We start from the raw sequence: 19,022 nt of genomic DNA on the forward strand, positions 1-19,022 counted from the left end.
CTTCTTCCTCCATAATGTTCTTAAAACCCAACCTTTTCACTTTAATCAGACAACTAGAGCTGACATCCAAACCTATATATTTAATTTATATTTATCTGGAATGGATTTAGGATTTCTTTAGAGTTATCGGTGTCTAAGGATCAAGTACAGATTACTTTAGTAAATTCCAGGTGTGAAAGACTGGGATTTCGAGTAGGGCTGGTCACAAGTTATCCATCTAAACTGTTTTGTGATAGAATATTAGGTTTTTGACTAAGAACATTTTGAAAAGGGTCTGCTTTCTGCAGAAAATTTCAACTTTGGGTTGAAAAACTGAACAGCAAAACCTAAAAATGTTGGCTGAAAACCAATTTCAGAACCATTAACTTTCAATTTGTAAATGCTGTTGCAGAGCCTCATGAGAATTGTACTATGGATAACTCATGTCTCCATTCCCTTCTACGAGTCAGAGTGTCAACCCAGACTACATCTCCTATAATGCAACCAGACCAGTGACTCTAAGAATATACCACATAATAGGGCCAGGGAGCCTGGTCCACAGAGGAGAATAAGGATATGATGCACCATGTGTAAGGATCAGTGGGACTTCAACCCCAGCCCATGGGGCTACCAGGCAACAAACCTCCTCACATTGTCATCTAGCAGCAGCTGTAACCTGGACATTCCCTGTAACCCACAATCTGCAGAGGTTGTATGCCATGGAAGTTCTGCCTGGAGTGATCTGATTGACAGTTGCCTTAGTGATCCCAGATTGGCTCCTTGAGCCTATGTAAGCCTATGGGGCATACCAGGAAGTATCCAGGTAACTATGTGGATCCCTTGCTAGCTGCCATGACTGCCTTGATTCTTTCTTTCTGAACTGCTAGTACTGACCTCAACTTTGACTTGGATTCTGATTCCTGATGGACCCCTGGAATTCCAACATGGACCCTGATACCTGGAATCGACCCTTGGCCATTCCTGACTCTGTCTCTGATGCTTGGCTTGACTCCTGTCTCTGACTCCAGCTTGAACCTGATACTGACTCTGACACTGACTTCAGTTCCCGGCTCCCAAGCTCTTGCCGCTAGTCATGCCTACCTTCACCCAGATCCTGACAGTTTGCCTGGATCACCCCTAACACATGGAGAAAGCTGTCTCTGTGGGACATGGAGGCAGCAGGTTGCCCCCTACCCAGTATGTCCCAAAGGGCATTAGACATGCCTGAATGGATTGACAGTCCTCAGGAGGAACATCCCATGTTGCAGACACAAGTGCTACAGCTTGTCTGAGAACCAGGCCCTGTGAGTGCAGGCCACTAGCTGCTCAACACAAACACTGCACTACAGGCCAAACTGATGCTTTCTGTCACAAAGAACCAGACACTGTGAGAGCAAACTGCCTGGTTCCAGAATGAGAACATGGTGCTCCAGCCACGCGCCATGACTGAGCACCTGGAACCCAGGCCAATTGTCATATTCCTGTACTAGATATGGACTAGCCACAGAGCTTCCTTCTTAATGAGGTACACACCAGATATGTTCATCATAAGATCCTTTTAGCTCTGCCAGGTATGGCTGAGGTTAGGTATTTTACACCTAACCTCAGTAGCACCTAGTGGCTAAACAATATAATACAGTTCAGCATTCCATTACATCTCCCCCTTTAGGTTCTACATTCCTTCCATTTACACTACCATGTTGTCTTCGAAGTTCAGAACAGATCAGTCTGTTAAGTGTCTCTGAATTTACTGCTTTTTTCTAATTATATTACTCAAACATGTATAACTTGATCATCTGACTGTCTGTTGGTCACAATGCCTGGCTGTGGTCAGTCCTAGAATCTTTGAGGTGACATCTTCTTGTTCTACATCTGCCATCTGTAGAGTTCACTTTGTTAATTGTTCTTTCTGTGGAACAAACAATAGATGTTGACGGTTTCTGTTGAACTCTCCACTGTCAGTCTCTATCACATATGCTCTGGCTGCTGAATTCTTTTTCTTTACATCAGCTGGTACCGTCCATCCTTTTTCTCCATCCAATTGGACATGAACACAGTCACCAGGTTCTAGACCCAGCAGTACTCTGAGTGACGTCTGTTTTAAAAGTGTTCATAAGCTCTTTTAGCGTTTTTAATCTGATTTCACTATTCTCTTCATATCTGGCCACGTTGGAGACTGGAAAAGAATGTAAGTTGGAACAGTAGTTCTGAATTGTCTTCCCATTAGGAGTTGTTGTGGACTATATCCCATGGCTGCTATTCGTGTTCATCTATAGCTCAGAAGAACAAATAATGGATCTTCCTGCCATAGGATTTTCTTTGCTGTTTGTACAGCAATCTCAATCTCTCCATTTGCTTGTGGGTAATTAATAATATGATCAAAACCATATTTGGTTCAGACTGAAATTCTGCTGCAGTGAATTGTGGTCCATTGTTTGTGACTAGTTGTTATGGAATGCCCAAGTGAGCAAAAGTGCATTTCAGTTTCTCAGTAACGCTGTGACATGTTATGTCTTTCAAGTATGTTATTTCTATATACCTGGAAAAATAGTCCATAATGGCCAGATAATGATGTCCTCTGAATTTGCATAAATCAGCAGCTAGTCTCTTCCAAGATCTTATAAGTATTGACCAAGGTAATTTACCATCCCCAGTGTGCATCTCAGTTCTGGTACATTAAGTGGTGCAGTCAATTCTCAAATTGCTTTTACTGTCTCAGGGCAAGGAGACAACTGCTGCCTCTCCATACTGGGGGGGGAGCACCAGCTAAAGGGGAGGACATGTGACCTCCCCATGTGTCTCCTCCCCATCCTGCCCCCGCCCTGGGACCTCCAGTCTCTCCCTGTCCCCTCCTCACCCCACGTTACCTGGGGGCTCTGTCATCCCACTGCACCGGCTCCCCCGACCATGTTCAGCTACTCTGTGCTCTCCCTAGCAGCCAGGCCAAGATGCTGCCCGATGCAGCACAGCAGCTTCCTGGGACTTGGGAGAGTGTGTGGCTGCGGCAGCAGTGGGCTGCCTCCCACCTGGGTTTGGCTTCTGGGATAGCAGCTGAGCAAGTCGAAGCCCCACCCTGCCATCCCCCCTGGCCTGCTCTGTGTGCAGCAGTAGCTGGCTGAGAGAGAGCCTGGCTGGGGATGGGGCAGTGGCAGCCTGCTCCCTGCCCAGGCTCGACTTCTGGGGACAGGAGACGACTCTGAGCATGCTGGAGGGGTGAGGGTGGGGGGACTCCGGCTCACTTGGCTGCTGTCCCCAGAAGCTGAGCCTGGGCGGGGGGCAGCCTGCTGCAGCAGCCAGGCTCTCTCTCAGTTAGCTGGGTTGCTGAGCTTCACCAGGCAGCATTCCAGGCAGCATGGCTGTAAGAGGCTCTGGCCCCGCCTCTTCTCTTCTGGCTCTGGCCCCACCCCTTCCTCTCCCTGCCCAGGCAGCTGCTGGAGGGACACTTGACCTGCTGGAGGATGTGATAAATGTAGCCAGTTTAGCAGTTGGGGTTTTTTTTGGCTAAAGGAATTTTCCAGAATCCACTCAAGGAGTCCAGCTTGGAGAATACTGTAGCTCATTTCACTTTGGGGAGGAAGCCAACCAGTGTTGGGAGGATATATTTTTCTCTCACAATTGCTTCAATAGTTTTCCATTTTTATTTATAACTGGTACCCATGCTGTTGGTTCAGAGATTTTCTCGATTACTTCAGTCTGCTCCATTCCCTTTAATTCATTTTCCACATTATGAAGCACTAGAATAGGAATCCTGTGATGTGTATGTACACTATATGGTACAGCATTGTCTGAAGATTAATTGTATTGGGTCTTCTTTCAAAAGTCCAATATCACCAAGTATTCAATCAAATTCTTCCACCTTTCTCACTGGGTCCATCATGGCTGCCATGCTGCAGCTGAGAAGGCTGTTGGTCTGTGGTCCTTTCATCACATAGTCTGAATTCATAGCTTTTGCTTTGTAAGTTATTTCTCTGATGAATTGGCCCATGCACTTCAGAATACCTTCAGGGCTAGTCAGAGTTGTGTCAGATGACATCAGCTGTAGGAGGGTTTGAAGGTGATTGTAGACCCTTCTGGGGACCATTTTGCTTGGTCAGTCCTTCAGCCGCAAGCACCTACAACACCTACAGCAATGTTCACCTACAACAATGCTGGCCATGTTCTTTTTACAAAAACTTTGGGTTCCATCCCTGTCTCCATCCAGCTATACCAATCACTTCTATGAATCCCAGAGCTGCTGACTGGGTCCAGCAAATCCACAAGGTCCAGAAGGGAAGTAAAATATTTTGAAAGTGCAAACAGGGACTACAAGTGACATGCTGATGGTCAGTGTTGGGAAGGCCAAGTGTTTGCTGTGGAACAGAAGGTATGGCTCTCAGCATAACACCTCCATATGAAATAGCCCAGTTGCAAATGGGATCACCAGTACTTCAGCCCATATCCAATCAGCCAAGTGATCAATCTTGTGACCATTCAGCTCTGACTACCCACATCCTTCAGGGTACACCCAGTGTTTCATATATCGCTACTGAGTCCATACATTGACAACCCTTTTGCACGTTGAAAACCACCGCCCCCTCCCCTAGTACAGGTCTAGGGTCATGACAAATATGTGGCCCATGAAATGTTAGACTTGAACATGAAACATGACTCCACCTGATATCTCATTGACTGGGAAGGCTGTGGTCTCAAGGAGCAATCCTGGGAGCCAGCATCCCAGGTCCATGAACCTAATCTCATGGAAGCTTTTCATGTGGCCCATCCAGAAAAATCTGTCCTGGGAGTATAAGAATTGGTGGCACTTGAACCCAGGCCTGCAGAACTACCAGTCAACCAACATCCACACACTGCCACCTGGTGCCAGCTATAGCCTGGACACTCTTTGTGACTCACAATCCATGGAGGTTGCATGCCATGAGAAATTCTATCTTGAGCGATCTGACTGACAGTTGCCTTAGTGATCCCCGAGCCCATGGGGCATACCAGGAAGTGTCCAGACAACAATGCTGATCCTTAGCTAGCTGCCATGACTGTCCTGCTTCTCTCTTTCTGAACTCCAAGTATTGACTTCAGCTCTGACTTGGATTCTGAGTCCTGGTCAACCCCAGAAAACCTAAAGTTGACCCTGATACCTGTTTTTGATCCTCAGCCTGATTCCCGAGTCTGTTCCCAGTTTTGATCCTTGGCTTGACTCCTGACCCTGATACTGACTTTGACCCCTGGCTTCAGTTCTTGGCTCCCAAGCTCCTGTGTCACTAGTTCTGCCTACCTTCAACCAAGATCCTGACACCACACTAGCATTTATGGATTGAAGGTTTTTGATTTTTTGCTGAGAACTCAAATTTTTCATTGAAAAAACAAAACAAACCCCATCCCCCAAAAGACATTGCCTGACCAGCTCTACTTTTGGGATGTTGAAGACGAAGCCATATTTTACAACATCAGACCTTAAAATAACAGGCTGCTCTCTCTTTATGTATAAGATTGCACTAAGCACTCACATGTGATGCTAAAAGTAAGGAATTATAAAGTTTATATTACCAAAGATGTTCTAATCTATGGGCAAGAAACACAATAATTGGAATTAACTAACAGTCAGATCTTGCTGGAAAAGCCCAGGAGAATCTGATAATCTTTCTTTAGGTTTTTTGACCCACTGGTCCGTCCTGCCTGCTTAGTTTTAGATAGTTGAGTCCTTATTTGGAGGTATCCTTGGAAATTACTTTTTGTAGGGGGAATGTTGCAGCTAATGGTATGTACTTCCATGCCTCTTCCAATCAGCACTCTCTTTATTCTCATCTTAATTAATGTGGGATAATATTTTAACTGGAATTACTATTATTTTTCTTGGTATATCTTTAACTATTCTGCCTTGCCCCAGGCTGCACTTTGTGTACCAATGTCACTGATCCTTGCATTTCCTTCTTAGTTTCTATAGAAAGCCTATAGTGCCACCACAAACCCAGCTCCTTTTCTTCTGTCTCCCTTTGCAGAGCTGACACAATAGCAATCTTCCTCAACAGCGTCTTTCATTTTTCAGCAAGAAGTCTTCATAATTATACAGTGATTGACTCGCTCTCAACATTAAAGAAACAATACAGTTGCTTCTCCTGGTCTTTGCCCCTCAGACTTGGGAAGCCCCCTCATCTAGTCCTGGTGCTTTAAGATGCACTTGAAAATCTCCTTTAGAAGGATGATTCTTCATCTTCATTGATGTAATTATACTCTCACTTGCCTACAGCTGTATTGGTGGTAATAAAAAACTAAGTTTCATTATACCATGACCATATTATTAACTTTCATTCACCTCCTGAAAACACAGTACAATCAGAACAGTGCAAGCAACCTTGGGTGCCATTATGTCTTACTAACATTTGGTATTATAGCAGGCTTGTTACTGCAACTATAGTTAGGCCTGTCACCATTCCTATTCTATTTGAAACCTCATTTTTCAGGGGGTTTATAAGTCATCCATTGTGATAAACATTGGGCTGAATCTTTGTCTACAAGTTGTCAGCTAAAATAGATGCAAATGAAGTGGCCAAATTATGTGTACTGTGTACATCCCAAGAGATGGCAAATAAAACCTTGAACAGATGAGAGTAAGTAGAATTATTTTTGCTATTTTAAAAAAATGCAGCTTCTGGAGCTTAAGTTAAACACTGGAATTATTATGTTTTCTTTATGCCACTCCAGCAGCACAAAAAGGGGGTGTAAACCTGGCTCAGTCAGGATCATCCAGTGTAGGAATGATCCATGGGAACTGTACAGCTACTATGACATAGCCCTTCCACCAGCTCTACAGGTTAAGAAGTTGCCTTAGGCTCTGAGTGAAGCTTCTTTCTGCTGTGGAATATTTCAAGGTCTGTCAGTGCAACACCATCAGAACCAACCCAACAGGAAACTTTAGGGAGCCAGCAGGTAGTGCACAGACACAAGACTTTAGGTCAAGTGCACAGGCACAGGATCTTAGGCCAGAAGATCATGGCTTCAAGCAGGTTCTCCAAGATACAGGAAGAACACCTAACCCTCCCCCTGCAAAGAAATTGTGAGTGGACTCTCATGGAGTTCCTTTCTCCTACAAGTATCATTCTGCAGGGTTTTCTGTACAGTGCATGATCTGGCCCAAGGTAATGCAACTCCTTGAAAAGATTACAAATATAAAGCCCACTGCAATTAAAGTCTAAGAGGACATGACAATATTTCAACTCCCACCTCACACAGTTTAACTACTCAAGTTAAGGAACAAATTCAACCATAATTTACAGTCTATGCAACCTCACTAACTTCAGTGAGGTTGCACAGCATGTAAACAAAGGCAGAATTTATTCCCAGGAGTGAAGTTTCGAATGTTCCCACTTTAAGACACCTCTGAGAATAGGATTCCTCATCATGAGATTCCTCCTAAATCATCCAAACAAACAAGGAGATGAAGGATCAAATGTTTTCTTTTTAATGATAGATAAAGTTTTGGCACTTGGCAGGTTCCATTCATTTTGGAAAAGCCCACAAAATTCAAATGCTTATATGAGTGCTATCTGAACCTACCAGACAACCAAAATTGGCCCTGGAAATCTCATGAAAAGGAGATCTCTCATATTATTTTGGTATTTTATCTTCCAGTGACAGCTAAAACTAGGAAAGAAGAAGAATGTGGGGAAGGAAAGAAGGTAAAAATGTGGTCTAAGCTTTTTGGAAGCTCAATAAAATTCTGATTCAGTGTTGAGGGAAGGATTAGGTTAATTCTTATGTTATATGAACACATTTAGTCAACGCTTACTTCCTATTAAGCAATCACTATGCATATAAAACAGAAATGTTACTGGCAGGGTATATCTTCAGGAATACATGGGGAGGGGGCGGGGGAACAGTTTGTGACCCATTCTCCCACTCTGTCCATTCCGGACCCTATCTGCACAAATTAATTAAAAATGTGTCCTCAAGTGTATTCCCCACAGAGCAGGTGCCAAGGACTTATCCATTAGTGCAGAGACAAAGACTTCTAGCCCCAGATAGCTATTTCCTTAGTTACTCCAGTTTCCATACTTCAAATGGAACAAGTGACAGTCAATTGTGTGGCCAGTACTGGTAAATTCAGGGAATTAGTTCCAAGATTAATTGGATCCAGCCCTTGTACTATGGCATATTTTAATTCTCACATAGGTTTCAACTCACCACCTATGATAAGTGGGAATTCTGTGAAATATTTTAAAATCTTATGTAGGTCCTGTCTGGGGTGGAATTAAAGAATTGGTTGAAACTGACCCCTATCACCAGAGAATATGAAAAGACAATGGAAGCCCTCAAAAACCGAACAATCAACACAAACAGTGGGAAACTCCAGCAGGCAAGGTATCTGAACTCACCAGGGTTCTGCCTGGAGACAAAGGACTGACTGAAAGGGAATAAGAGTTGGTTTTCAGAAGAGGCATGACTGCTCACTCCTGGGTCTACCAAAAGGTTAGAGAGACAAAGCCTGAAATGGAATCCATAGCTGCTTGGCTGGCTGATGGCACAGGCTTGACCAGATGGACTATGTCTTAATCTTTATTTCTTTATGTTAATCTATGGACTTTCTGATTCTTTATGCCAAGTGACTAATACATTTTTACTTTGTTTTGAAAAAGGCTGCCTGCTGTCACTGCAAATACTCACGGAGAACATTGCAACCTGACAGGGTACAGCTCAAGTTATGTCTGATGTCTCAGGTCTGTAGTCATGGAGGCCATGGGCCTGCCCCAGTTGGAAGTATATGTGTCTCTGGGGTTCAGCCTACTAAAGGGGTCACTTCCAAGGGAATGGTTATAGTCTGGTCATAGATCAGACCTTGTGGATCCAGGATAACCCCATTATGCATATGAATTACAGCCAATAGAGTAAGCAAGGTCACTTACGGTTCTCAAACCTTTCTAAATGCAAGCCTGAAAACTGAATTTCCTCTCTTGTTTCATAGTTTTTATTTTTGGCTATTTTAATTAAAGCTGGGTAAAGAATGTCAAAAATATTGGTGAATATGAGTAGTGTTTCTTTAAAATTCTATCACTAGGCCAAGCTGGGGGAGGAAGTGGGGTATGTATGGAAGGCTCTAGGCAGAAGCTCTCCAAGGGGAAGAGGAGAGACTTACTAAAGGAATCATCCTATTTTCCTTATTCAGATAAAAGTCTTTGTTCCATATTAGAAGAGAGACTTCCTGTCATTCTCTGCCATTGTCCCATGACAATGTACAACAAATATTCATCCTTTTAAATGAATTCAATTTGCCTATATTCACATTCCTGCTTGTTTTCACTTTCTGTAAACATTTAAATTTAAGTAACTGAGTTTATTCTTACATCCCTGCAACAATGGCATCTCAATGTGCAAATTTTAATTTTTTTATGCACAAACATTTACACCAGAAGCGTTTGCACACTCATCCAAGGAGAGAACAGAATAAAAATCACATTGAAGCAATATACTTGGAAGAGAGACATGTTCACTTGAAATATGGCTATTTGGAGTATGGAAACTGGAGTAAGTGACCTGGGAAATAGCTCACTAGAGCTAGAAGTCCTTGTAAACTGTAGTAATGGATAAGTCCTTGAAATCTACTCTCGGAGGAATACACTTGAGGACACAACTTTAATTGACAGTTTGTGCAGACAAAGTCCATATCTTGATAATGAAATTCAATAAAGACAAGTGCATAATATTGTGTCCAGTTTTGTGCACCACACTTTAGAGAAAGATGTGGATACACTGGAGAGAGTCCAGAGGAGGGCAACAAAAGTGATAAAAGGTCTAGAAAACCCAACATGTGAGGAAAGGTTAAAAAAATGGGCATGTTTAGTTGTCAGGAAAGAAGACTGAGTGGGGACTGAAAAGTCTTTAAATATAGTAAGGGCTGTTATAAAGAGAATGATGATCAATTGCTCTCCATGTCCACTAAAGGTAGGACAAGAAGTAATCAACTTAATCCACAGCAAGGGAGATTTAGGTTCGATATTTAGGAAAAACTTTCTAACTACAAGGATAGTTAAGGACTGGAAAAGTTTCCAAGGAAGGTTGTAGAATCCTTGTCACTGCAGGTTTTTAAGACCAGGTTAGACAAACACTTATCAAGGATGATCTAGAAGGTTTACTTTGTTCTGTATCAGCATGGGAGCCTGGACTAGACAAGTCAAGGTGCTTACCACCCATTTCTGTGAGTCTACAGAACTGTCCCAGAAAACAAGGAACCCACAGAGTTAAAAAAAATCACCAAAATGGAATTATTTTCAATAATGAATAAAGATAAGGAACTAATCTACTCATAGGTTTTGTGCAAGAAAAGTTTGCTAAATTAGTTGGATAAATTGTTTATTGCACATTTCTTTCTGTTTGCTGGAGAATATCATGGAAAATAAAATCTGAATTAAAAAATGTGAGCATTTCAAACAGAAAATTGAATCTCAGAGTTATGTTAATCTAATTGGGGGAGGACGGACAGAAATATGCCATGTGAGCTGAGTCCAATAAAAACTGCTTGAATTCTGAACACTTAAACTGTTCACAGTTAGACCATGGACCAAGAATTATTCAGAGAAATATGATATATAGTTTTGAATAACAAATTAACAAAAGTTGCAATCTGCTGCAGATAATTCATGAACAGAAAGAGAAGCAAAAATAATTAATTACACTTACTAAAAATGATTCATCCAATTTTAGCTGTCATGCAGATTGTGGGATGCTTTAGTGTCAAACATTTAACATATCTATGTAGTGAAAAACAATTCAACAGCATCACCAAAGACAAAACACTGAAATGCTTAAACATGTTTTTGCAGTAAAAAAGGCATAATACAATAATGGCCATTGATGGAGCAGCAAAGATGGATGATTCTGGTAAAACCAACCATTATGGAAATAACTTAGCTGAGATACAGAGACCAGACCATCTTCATGGGCAACCTCAAAGCAACCCAAAAGAACTGAGAATCCTGGAGTGGATTTTAAAAAGTTCCCAGGATAATAATATTGATTGCAATAGTTTAATTCAATGGCAATATTTTAGTGCACATCATTTTTATTGTGTAGGCAGGAAAGCTTTCCTGGATGTGTTGCACAACAGAGAAATTCTTGAATTTCGGTATATATATTTTTACTAGTAAAATAACACCCTCCCCCGAGATTATAACTCATTTACAGCAAACAAATATGATCAAATTATTTCTTGAAAAGTTATATTGTATCCATTAATATTTATAAAAGAAATAACACATGCCCTGCATTTTTACTGTTCAGACGGATGGAATGTTGATGACTGTAATAAAAGCACTTTAAGCCTAGACTGATCACAATAAAAAAAATGGTGCATAATGCTTCATATAGATTTACTAAATGAGATGACAGCTTACTAAAGCATTAAAACTGAATTACCATTGCTCATTTCCTGAACCATCTTCAATATTAGTTTTGCATGTGTGAAGGCTGATGTACAGTCTGTATTCTGTACTGACATTGTATCATACATCATTTCCAGACAATTTGGAGTGTTTGTGCTGATTCTATTAAAGAGACTTTAATTCAAAGAATTCTGACTGTAATGACATATTATTGTTAGTTCTTTAAAGTGAAATCTGTGACTATATCTGAGAAGTGGATTTGGTTGAGTATAGTATCTTTCATATTGCTTCTCTTAACCCAATATGCTGTAGAAAGGAACATTAATGCATTTAGAAAGATGCTGGCAGGCATATGTGGTTCTCATTGATTAGAAAAAGCAGCATTTTCCAGGAAGCACCTGTACCAAGTCAGGAAGATGCTAACTTTAAGAATAGTATTATATTGCTCCTCCACCCAGCATCACCTATACTACACCATAGTGTGCCAGACAAAAGTGATTGTGCATATTCTTGAAGAGAAACTGGATGTAAAAAGTAAAGACTTTTTAAAGTTACTGGGATTTAAATGCCCAAATTAATTTACAGAATGAATAGTCCAAGCAAGGCTGTAAACGATTAATAAGTAATTAAAACCTACATAAAAGATGAGAACTTGGAAGCATGATTGATTCTTTATGGAAATGTTTTATTAATTGAAATGCTAACCAAATTGTCAAACTGCATGAATATCTGTGTTAAGACCAGAACAGGTGCTTAAGATACTGCCAAGATGATTAAGGGCTGGCTTCCCATGTTTCCCCACATTAAGGGCTGGCTTCCCATGTTTCCCCTTGTCCTTGCCTTCCAGTCCTGTCACAACTCTCTAAGGGTTATTTTACTGGCACATACTACTTTAGTTTGAGTGCTCTGCACCACCCAACTTACCTGCTCCTGTCTTGTTCCCTCTGCATTCAAATCAGGCAACTTCTTCTCTACACTGCCTAGGCACCAGCAGAGGAGTCATTAAGAACACCCAAGAGACATGTTCCCTGCTCTTAGTTTCAGTGCCCAGCCTCACCCCAGCCAAGGCAGCTGGGACCAGCAGTTACAGGGAAAGTCCTGAAGAGCCCTCATAGCTCTGGACTGGAGCATGCTCAGTTGTCCTATGAGGGGTAGTGCATCCACAGTCTGATCATGTGTAGGAGCAGTGAGGGAATGAAGCATGCTCAGGAAGGATGGGATCTTTGGAGATTTTAGCTGCTAAAATTGATGAATTCGACAGAGGATGTGCACACTGTACTTTTTCAAAGGCTTATAACCTGGCTAAATTTGGGCAGATTTTCTCAGAGATGGCAAGAGGCACATCCCTGAACCAAATATTACCTCCCTGCCAAATTTCAAGTTTCTGTTCCAAAGAAAGCAGATGCTAGAGCTGGTTGCCAGAATGTAACATGGGTATTTTTTCTGATACTCATTCTCAGAATTTTTTTTCTGAAATTTTCCAAACATACGTTTAGCCTGAGGCAGGTGTCTGGTATGTAAAATGTCAGCCCAAATGGTTAAAGTTTGGCAAAATGAGAAGTATGTGAAAACAGGGTCTTATAATGGGAAGAGTTGGGCAACTTTATTCAATGGTGCTAGCTCCGCCTATAATGAGCAAAAGAACAGGTCCTACTGTTGGGATCTATCTATCTATAATCAATATACATTGTGAATCATATATCCATGTAATATGTTATAGGTCACTGAGGCTTAGTATGAATGACATGTGCTTGACATGAATACGTGCATTGCAAGTTGGCAACTGACGCAAGAACTTAAGGTCAAGAACTATTAGAACTATTTGTGCAAAAACAATCTTGTTATGTTCCAAGAAAAATACAGAGAATCAGCAGAAAAGGAAACAACACTGGCTGAAAAGATATAAAATTGCATAAGAATTGGAGGAAATGGCACGCCTTGGCTCATGGTGGCCTGCCCAGGATTGTCTCTTTGCAATTGTGTGGGTAGAAGGCCTAGTAAACAAAGGCAAAGAACCGATGATATGACAGAATGGACTATAAATGGTTGCCTATGATTTCTGCAAATTGGAGTCATTTATTGATCCAGAGCCTCATGTGGATATAGATGTGGTTTTCTCTGGCTCCCCGCATCTTATGATCTTATGATCGGAAGGAATCTTGACTGGCCATCAGGCCCATTCTGACCTTTGGACTCTGGTATAGTATGTTTGGGGTGTGAATGTAGAGTGAGTAAGGTTTGTTTTGTAATCAATAAAGAGCATTTAGAGTATTATATACCAACACTGTGTCCAGTATCTGCCTGCTCCCCATCCCATAGGGAGACCTCTATTGCGGGTCTAATACTACCAATAGTCTACTATACAATATTTAATGCTATTAATATCTAGGAGACTTGATCTATTTTTCTCCATTATAAATCTATACAGAAACAAAACTGCTTATAGATAACTTTGAACAGCAAGACCCTGAAGTGACAAACTGCAAAGCTGGATCTCAAAATTAAATGGGTGTTTAGATCCAGAAATTCACTTTATGCTATTGTAGAGATTTGATAGAGGCCAAAGGCACAATTCAAATCAGGAATATTTGGAATCACTTAGTTGGTTATGGCCCTACTGTAAAAAGAAAGACAAATTCTGAGATATTGCTACTCTTAATGATCGCAATGTTTGACCTGCAGTAATTAAAACCTTGCAAAACTATTTATCTTGGACCACAGTGAAATAAGAACAAGTATGCCTCAAAAGAAAAGACAAACTGAAGAAGAAATATCCATGCCCAACTATATTCATTATTAGCAGATCATGATTCTGATGCAAGACCCTGCAGGAAGTTTATATTGACTAATGGCAACAACAACAAACTAGTTTAAAAGTTACGAAAGGCTTAACAGAAGCCCAGGTAGAAATTTAATTGCAAGTAGGTTGTGAGAAATAAAGCCATAAGTACAGTGAAGATGACATATGAAGCATGTATTGTATATTCACTGAGATACCTGCCTGTTGAGAAGGAGATCAATCAAAAGACCACCCCTCAAAACTGATGAAAAAGAGGCTAGTTGACTATGGCAATTTGCTTCTCTCAAGTTAAGAGCACCTGGACAGGAGATCAGAAAGTAGAGGATCCTTGTCTGGCTATCTGAATTGTTCCTCTTGAAAATGTCAAGAAATATAGATCTCTCTCTTTCAGCCTGAACAAAAACACTAGCAACAATTCTAGTGTTGAATGAGGACTGTAATTAAGTATTATATTACCTTGAATGGAACAAAAAGTTTCTGCCTATCCTTACGACATCAGACAATGACAAACTGTTGACTGAACTGGAGAATTTACATCTTAATCGCGAGGGGAAAAAACAGACATCATATCTTCTTTTATTCAGGTGAGGACCTGACCAGCATTCCTATAACTAGTTACTACTTAGAACATGCGCACCTCTTTCTAAGAGCATAAATTAACTGAAGAACTGCAGTCCCTCAGTTTCATAATGGGCAATTGAGTCTAACTAATTTCTCCTCTGGGTAGAGAGAAACAACTTTGAATAGCGATTGTAATAACTCAGATATTTTAACACTGTTGGTGAAATGAATGGTTTGAGCAAGGATTGAGTTGAAAACTGACTAAAGATCTCTGGATCTGGTCCAATATAAGACTAGATCACTTCTTTAAAATGTTACTGTAACCTATATGCTGCATAAGTATAGGCCTCAGTTGGACCTGATAGGCACAGACCTGGGTGTGGTTCATTCATATTACACTGGTAGGATAAAGAGCAAAAGACGACAGTTTCTAATACATACTTTAAATGTAAGTATTTTACTTAAATACTGCACCTATGAATAAAAGTTCCATATCAAGGTCTAATCAGCAGTTCTGATATGTAACCAAGACATGCAGGGTCTGATAGGCTACCACTATTTTCAAGATCAAATATCCAACTGTGTGTTACATCTCATCCATCTTTAAGCTGCAGGGATTGAGACAGATGAAACACACTAATCACCCCAGTCAATTGTAACAAACAGCATCTTTTGTATTCTGAATGCTCATTTTAAATTCAGATCTCAGCTGGGTCTGTAAATGCTACCTGGGAATCATCCTAAAGCTTCCCAGCTGAAAAAATATCTCCGGTATCAATTAAAATCTTTTGGACAATTGAGGTAGCTTGACCTTTAAAATTACTGCAAAGACACGAAAAATAATACTTTTAGGAAGTGGTATTCATGCTAGGATGTTTACTGTGTTTGGGAACTCAACAATTTAGACAGCGAATTAACAGCTACCATATGAGAAAACACTTTTGAGTAAGTCATCCTGTATGCAGAAAGGAACTTCATTTTCCTTTGACACCTCTTCTTTGGCTCAGAAATTATGATCTGAGCCCTAGGCTATCAAACATCAATGCACAAAATTATTCACAAAGGGTTTATGGTTCAAGTGGTAAATCCAGTCATTTGCAAAATGTTGACCCTAGTGAGTCAGCACAGGAAGCTTGATCTTTCAGTTTGATGAAAATGTAATTTTATGGATGTCAAGTCGAAGTTCAAAAGTGACATACAGTGTCATAGAGATAAATAGTTTTGCCGACAGCAATGCCATACTTCATAAGCACTTGTCTGGCCAACAGTAACTATCATGCTGATTAAGAAGACTTCTTGCTAGTAAATGCACATTTTATCTCATTTTATATATCATGCATGTCTCCAGAATTAAATAATTAAGACAGACCTATTTAAGAACTGCAATTAACACTTTAGGTCAATATTCCATTTTAACATCATAAAGCTCCGTGGAGATAGACTGTAGGGTTTAAGTTATTTTTTGCATGCACAGCTTTCATTAGATTTAAGATAAATTGCCATCAGTTAATTTTGGGGCCATTGTCAGACAAACCAAACTGGGAACACTTTGTAAAATTGTGACATTAATTATACTCTAGTTGTGACAGAACTCAAAACTGAATTGCAGGGTCAGTTTGTTTTAAACTTCACCTTTACTATGTGTTTCCTTTGGTTTTGTTAGTGACAGTAATGTTATTTATATACATTCTTTTCTTCCCTGCCTCAGAATAAGTAGAAAAATGGAAAACTCAGTGTATAAAAAGTGATATATGGGATTCGGTAGCAAATTAGGAGCAGTTTTGGTGTAACTGTACAGTTCATCTTCCGCTTGTGGAGGAAAGAGTGACTTTTGAGGTACCCATATTGGAGAACTTTGGTTCTCCATTTCCCTCCATCTATTCAGAAGCAAGTAAAGTAAAGTTTATCTTCCTCTCAGTTTCACAGCTTTGCAGATGAGGAGTGTTGTGCATGAAAGTGCAAGGTGAGAAGTGATGAGCAGGACAGGGTGCAATAGAATCCAGGTTTACGTCTACTGGAGAGCAGTTGCACACCACCTATTCTAGTCTTGTTGCAGGAATAATGTCAATGTGGAAGTGTCCCCCTACATTATTCCCCCATTTGTCCACTAAGGATAACACTTCAGTCCAGGCCTCCTCTGATACATCAATTCTTTACCCACTCCCTGTCCCTTTTTGCCCCCTGCTTTCTTGAGTGTACGGGAGCAGGCATAGAAGTGACAACCTTATTTACATCCATTTGTAGCCTCCACTTACATTTGCCTCGTACTTTTGTGCCTCCTACTGCAGAACATGTAAGGACTCGCATGATCACTCCCACAAAGTCTTGTTTGATGCCAGCTATCCCTGTGGAATTCTGGGACCAACCATTTCTCAATGTTTTAGCAAAGTAAAACAATGCAAGGTTAGATTTAGATTTTTGTTTCTCAGACGGCATTTTCAATGGTGGGTGGGTGAGGAGGTACACTGCATGGCCAGATGTAGCCTGCCTGCAGGGAGAGTGGCTTGCAGAATGTCTCCTGGAGCAGTAGGACAGCATGCTCAAGAGGAGCCAATGCTACACCCTTTTAAAAAGATGCAGCGTGAGCTCTCCTACAGTCAGAGCCGGCTCCAGGCACCAGCATTCCAAGCAGGTGCTTGGGGCGGCAATCTGCAAGGGGTGGCAGTCTGTGTGTTTTTGCCCCCAAGCAGCATGCCGAATTGCCGCTGCGGACGGCGGGGGCAGTCCGTGTGCCGTTAGGGGGGCACACGAGTTTCCGTGGTGGCGGCAATTCGGCGGCAGCTTCTATGTTCAGCTGTCCGCAGCGGCGCAGCTTCTGTCTTCCGGCTGAAGACAGAAGCTGCCACCGCTGCGGAAACACGCGTACCGCCCTAACAGTACACGGACTGCCCCCGCCATCCGCGGCAGCAATTTGGCACGCTGCTTGGGGCGGTGAAAACAGTAGAGCCGGCCCTGCCTACAGTGTTGGCCTTCAAGAGCTAGGAGGTGTGGAAGGGCAGGCCATGCCCTATTTTGTGGAGCATCTCAGGCTGCAATAGTGCACCATAACCCTTAATGGTCATAAAGCACAAGCACTGGCATTCTGGATGCTCTCTATGCAGGCACATGAGAGGGGAGGGTTATTATGTGCTTGTTTCCCAACCTACACTCACAGATACAATCTTAATTTTTACAATCACCAAACTATTTGGAATGAACTTCAGGAAATAGATGATAGCCAATGATAGCCTTTCAGGCCCCAAATTCTTTAGGAACACACTCACACTCCTACTATTCTGAACTTGGTTAGGTAAAAGGGCTATAAAATGTTGGATTTACACATCTTGGTTTCTTACATTTTATACAGGTTGGTGGATTGCAAATCAGGAAAATAACAGCTAAACTTTCAAAGAATCAGTTGCATGTGCAGCTGACATAAGACAGTAGTTGGCCCCCTCTACTGGCTAGTTCACGTAAGAGGATAGAAGTCTATTACTGCTACCAGCTAATGGAGTTATTCCTTTATCTCAGGCAGTACAAGTTCATGTTTTAATGTTTAATCCCAGGTTCAAACAACCTAAATGAGAGATAATTAAACAAGCACACATGCACAGAACTTTAATATATACTAATTGCATCTCTGAATGGAAGCCATTCAGTACAAATCATGCCAAACTGCAGCAGAAAGCTAAGAATCCGACTGTCAGGATATCAGAGGCATGTGATGTAGTGGATAAAGCACAGGACCTGGACTCAGGAGAGCAGGATTCTATTTCCAGCTCTGCTGTTGGCCTGCTGGATGACAGAAGGCAAGTCACTTCATTGCTCTGTGCCTTAGTTTCCCCATCTGTAAAATGGAGATGATACTGATCTTCGTAAAGTGCTTTCAGATCTACTGCTGAAAACAGCTAGACATTACTATTACTATTATCATCTCCTCGTGGCAATGTTGCTGAACAGCAACCCAGAGTGAAGTGATCCCCAAATAATGCCATAACTACAGCAAGGAAGAGCTGGAGAGCATTAAGTATTGCAGCTTCTGCCTCAATCCCTAATCATCTGGCCCACCCCAAATCCTATTTTACAACCGGACTCCATGCTCACTTCCTGCCAGCCTTCTCTTCCTCTCCTTCCTTGCCAAAATACTATGTCAGGCTCCCTTTCTCCATGCCTCTCTCTTCAAGTGTAGTATGTGCCCGATCTCAGCTGCTTCATCTTTTGACCTGGGATGGCTAACTCAGCAGGCAATGGTAAGCTAATTGTAAACCTATCCAGCTTACCCACATATACCTGCCAAAAGCAACCCAGGCTTGCAGATGCTTAAGGGGGCCTAAATTAAT

Source organism: Mauremys mutica, chromosome 1 (assembly GCF_020497125.1).
Source record: "Mauremys mutica isolate MM-2020 ecotype Southern chromosome 1, ASM2049712v1, whole genome shotgun sequence".
NCBI classification, from domain to species: domain Eukaryota; kingdom Metazoa; phylum Chordata; order Testudines; family Geoemydidae; genus Mauremys; species Mauremys mutica.